The sequence below is a fragment of the Neolamprologus brichardi genome, unplaced genomic scaffold (genome assembly GCF_056152115.1).
Source record: "Neolamprologus brichardi isolate AB-2024 unplaced genomic scaffold, ASM5615211v1 NODE_ptg000031l+_length_7269946_cov_1, whole genome shotgun sequence".
Lineage (NCBI taxonomy): Eukaryota > Metazoa > Chordata > Actinopteri > Cichliformes > Cichlidae > Neolamprologus > Neolamprologus brichardi.
In genome coordinates, this window is record NW_028270136.1 from 1,912,361 (window position 1) to 1,917,607 (window position 5,247).

Sequence of the window (5,247 nt, forward strand, 5' to 3'; positions counted from 1 at the left end):
TGAGGGTGTCCTAAAGGATAGTCTTTTTTAGACTGCACTGTGGGATAGAGACTGCAGAAGTCGTGGTAAAAAAAATTTTCATCACAAGCAGTCTTGTGGTACAGCTTTAGAGCATTTGTGCGACCGCCAAAAAGGGCATCTCGGGGATTCAGGCGTTCTGGCTTTCTGTATGTGTGCATGAAAGCCACAACTGCGGGGTCTGTCTGCTTCAAGGCAGCCCATTCACATTCCTACATCACTATTACGCTCAAATTGTGTTGTGATCTCAGTGTATCCACTTTGTCACAAAACATGCGATGCAGCAGTCCATAGGATGCTTTGCTGACAGGATTAACTTCACTCTTGGGGTAGCATTTAACACAGCTGTGGTGAAAACATCCTGCAAATTCGTAAGCTGTATTACTTGTGGGGTCAAAACCGTCCACAAAATACGGTCCAACCCTCGGTTCGCCTCCTCTGAGAGCATGTTTTACCACTTTGTTGGTGGTGTGGGACACGTATTGAAGCCATTCGACAGAGACGTTAGAAAATGTCTTATTCTGCTCAATGTATGCCCCGTCATACATGAGAGCGAGCGTGTCTCTAGGCAGTAAAAGCGCTTTATACACACCCATACTAAATGCAGCCAAGGTGGTAAACATGAATGGATCAACGTACTTAAGTGAGCCCCGCCACTACTGTTCTGAGCAACCATGACAATAAACTCTAATTATCATCACTGATAGATTTATCATTACTCTGCATAACTTGTGCAATTTGATCGAGAAACAGATCCGGATCATACCGATCATCAGCGTTTAAAACAGCCTGAACATCTGAAGCCAGCGAGGGGCCACGCAGGACCACGTTTAGAACGCTGCCCTGTTGAGATCCAGCCACAGCTCTGTCTACCGCATTGGCTAAGCACTCGCGCAGGTACTTGTTCTGGATGATCAAGACGTATACCCCTAAAATCAAGGCGCTCACGCAATTCGCGAGCATTAAAATTAGGTATCTCTTTAATGTGTGGGTAAGAGCGACTGCCAGACCCAGACTGCACAACGGGCTCGATTACTGCAGTATCTGTTTGTGAGACATTTGCAATGATTTAGGGGGTGTGTAGTGTTGCAGCATCAGCAGCGGCGCCCGGACACGCGTGTATGGCAGAAGTATTAGTAGAAGCGGTAAAAGACTCAATAGCAACTGCAGTAGCAGCAGCAGAGGTAACCCAGCTAGGTTGTGCATCGGACGCAAAATCACCAGCAGCAGCCTCTGTCAGGTTAGGGCTGTGTGCAGGCAGGAGTGGTGGTAAGGAGGAACCAAAGTGCAGATGTTCAGAGGCAGAAAGTAAACTCAAACTGAGATTTATTGCTAGGAGGCAAACAGAACTAGCAAAACTGGAAATACAAATAAAACCAACAATAACCTGAACTGGCAAACGGACAGAACACACAGCAAGATGAGGGTAGATCACGACACAGAGAAACACAGGGCTTAAATACACAGAGGGAGCTATCAGGAAATGGGTAACAGGAGGGAAACACAACTGGGGCAAATCAGGCCTAACGAGACAAAGGAAGCAAAACCAGACGCATATACATGAGACACGGACTTTCAAAGTAAACCGGAAACATAACACAGACTGAACTAAAGACACATGCAGGCACTGCGACAGAGGGAACAGAGGCATGGGACCAGGGCAGACAGACACTGACTGGACACGGGGATATAGCAACTAAGGATACACAGAGACGCGAACTAGATAAGGGGATACAGCTGACAGGGGAAACAGAGCAACTAGAGAAGACAGAGACATAAACCATAAGACAGAACTCAAAGAAACCAAAGTCTAGAAATGATAAATAATATAATAAATTCAAAAACCCTGGGTCAACGACCCAGGCATCCTAAAAGCCGCAATACGTTTAGCATCAGTAACAACCGCGGCCCGTGCAACAGCGGGTGTACAATCAGCATTATTAACAACAATAGCCCTAGCAGCAATAGCAGGCGTAGGAACAGTCTGACAAGGACGTGTATCAGATGAGGATGATGCAGCTGCACTACTAAGTCTTGCATGCAAAACTTGGCATTTGTTTACTATTTGCGCAGCCCACTGGTTATAAGCCTCAAAGTCAAACCATTTAGCTCAAGTGGAGGTACCATCATTGTGTTTGAATAATTTACAGGGTGGGTCCATGGTGTGGATTTTAAAAGTCAGAGATTTAAAAAGCTGGTACTAATGAGATCTAATAAACCCCAGGTATTGTTTATCACCTGCCGGGTACTAGTTAGAGCACCTGCTATTTCTTGTAAGCCGTCCTGTACTGCTTGTTGATGTTGACTGAGTTTAGCATCGATCAAAGACAGTATATCGTTTTTTTGAAGCAGAATGGGTCTGTTCAGCAGGCTGAGCGTCGGCAACGTTCATGTAAGCATCATACGCCGCAGATATTTGAGAGTCTGTTATACCGTTTTCTTCAAAATCTGTGTGAATCATCGCTATTTCTGAAACAATCTAGAGTGGTGTGTATATGAGCTAGATCGAAATCTGATATACTGTACTCAAAAACATCAGAGAAATCACGAGGCAGCCACTCACTCGGGGGTGTTGCAGGTCCGCTGATGATCGGTTCTGACTCTCCACTGTTGCACAAAGCTCCAGGTTTTTGTTGTTCTGGGGGGTCGATACTGCTTAAATGTTCCAAAAACGTCAGGGATCGTTCGGTGTCCTGATCATTATGAGGAGGGATACTGTTTTGCAGTCTGTGAAGATAGACATATGTTAAAACATTTATACATGTACCCATTTCAAACAGTATAAACGTGTCTCCCTCTCTGTCTTTTTATCTAATTTATATATGCCTATGTGCGTTATTCCGGACGGCCCTGCTTCTTCACACACGGTTCTCTGGCGTGGCTCTGTATGTGTAAAACGGTCTGTCTTAGAACATTTGGTCTTGAAAAGCCTAAAGCAGAGGGTATTTTGGCAAGGCCCATGGGCAAAAAGCTGAACAAATCAATCCACCGCTGGTCATAGTCCCTGTCATGCATCAAAATCACACGGCTGCCACTCATTATGACACTAGGTGTTATGCTCTGTCTGACAAAGTACTCCAGGAGTATGTAGTTATCAAAGCCAGATGCCATATGTGCTATGAAAGTGTACCACGAAACCTTGGGTGTCTGTAATGCTGCACAAACGCCTCCACACACTTTAATGTATTAAATGTGAACTTATTACCCTTCAGATCATACGCACACACAAAGTTAGCCTCATGTTTACCGTTGTGGTACCTTGTCTCAAAATCATATAAAATGTATTTATCGCTAGGCTTCTGTTTTTCAACAGGCTGTATGAAACACTGATGGTCGGAGTATCCGGCTAATTTAGGTTCGCGGCAGTGCTCGCATCTAGGCTGGGCACATCTGTGTGGCGATTTCTTGGATTCTCTATATGTGCTGCCACAGTGCATGCAATGTTTCATATTATCACAGGGGATCATGTTGTGTTTTAATTCTGGTAATTTGTGTTGCTGGTAACACTGTTGTGATTTGCAGATGCGGTTACAGTCACTGCATTTCACTGTGGGACCCTTGTGGTGTTGACAGAGTGTATAACATGTGTTACATCTATGTTTACAGCTGTGCTGTAATGGGGTATTATATGTACTGTAACAGAAATTACACACATAGGATGCCCCAAGAAAAGCGGTCGGGTTTAAAATCAGGTGGTAATGTTGATTATGGAGATACATCAACATGTTTGTGTTTGGCTCTTCATGTCTGAAAAAACATTCCAGGCATTTACGCCCTTCTGTGTGGTAATAGATTACAATCTTAATGTTGAAGTGCTTCTCAAATTTGCCGACATCAGAGAATGATACTTGCTGTGTGTCGGATAGACCTACTTCAGCATGCATCTGTTTAGCTGTAGCAAGTTTTTCTAGCTCAGAGGCTGATGACTTTAATGAATGTGCTATGCATAGGGAGAAGCACAAATTGTTTGTGTTGTTTGGTGTGTATAAATGTTTACCTTTCTTTGAGAGAATCTCATCATAAGGGATGTGCGCCAGTCTTAAGCGAGCCCCACCACTACTGTTCTGAGCTACCGTGACAAACTCTAATTCATCATCACTGATAGATTTATCATTACTCTGCATAACTTGTGCAATTTGATCGAGAAATAGATCCGGATCATACCGATCATCAGCGTTTAAAACAGCCTGAACATCTGAAGCCAGCTAGGGGCCACGCAGGACCACGTTTAGAACGCTGCCCTGTTGAGATCCAGCCACAGCACTGTCTACCGCATTGGCTAAGCACTCGCGCAGGTACTTGTTCTGGATGATCAAGACTTATACCCCTAAAATCAAGGCGCTCACGCAATTCGCGAGCATTAAAATTAGGTATCTCTTTAATGTGTGGGTAAGAGCAACTGCCAGACCCAGACTGCACAACGGGCTCGATTACAGTAGTATCTGTTTGTGAGTAATTTGCAATGATTTAGGGGGTGTGTGGTGTTGCAGCATCAGCAGCGGAGCCCGGACATGCATGTGTGGCTGAAATATTAGTAGAAGCGGTAACAGGCTCAATAGCAGCAGCAGCAATACAGTTAGCATCAGTAACAACAGCGGCTGTACAATCACCATTATTAACAACAATAACCCCAGCAGCAATAGCAGGCGTAGGAACAGTCTGACAAGGATGTGTATCAGATGAGGATGATGCAGGCACACTATTAAGTCTAGCTATAATAGCGTCTAATTTGTTATTTGTTTCTTCAGCCCACTGCATAAAAGTCTCTAAGTCATAACATCTAACAGGAGTGGAGGTTCCGTTATTATGTTTAAATTTATTTGGAGGGTCCATGGTCTGGATTTTAAAAGTCAGGGACTTGAAATTCTGCTGCAGATTATGTCTAATGTAGTACACACTTTGTTTATGAATTTGGTAAACTCTTGCCTTTGCTCCTGTGCGTCTTGGTGGTATTGATTGAGTTTAGCTTCAATCAAACATAATTTATCAACTATTGAAGCTATATGACTCTGTTCAGCAGGCTGAGCATCTGGAACCTTCATGTAAGCATCATACGCCGCTGATATTTGAGTCTGTTATACCGTCTTCTTCAAAATCTGTGTGAATCATCGCTATTTCTGAAACAATCTGGGGTGGTGTGCATATGAGCTAGATCGAAATCTGATATACTGTACTCAAAATCATCAGAGAAATCACGAGGCAGCCACTCACTCGGGGGTGTTGCAGGTC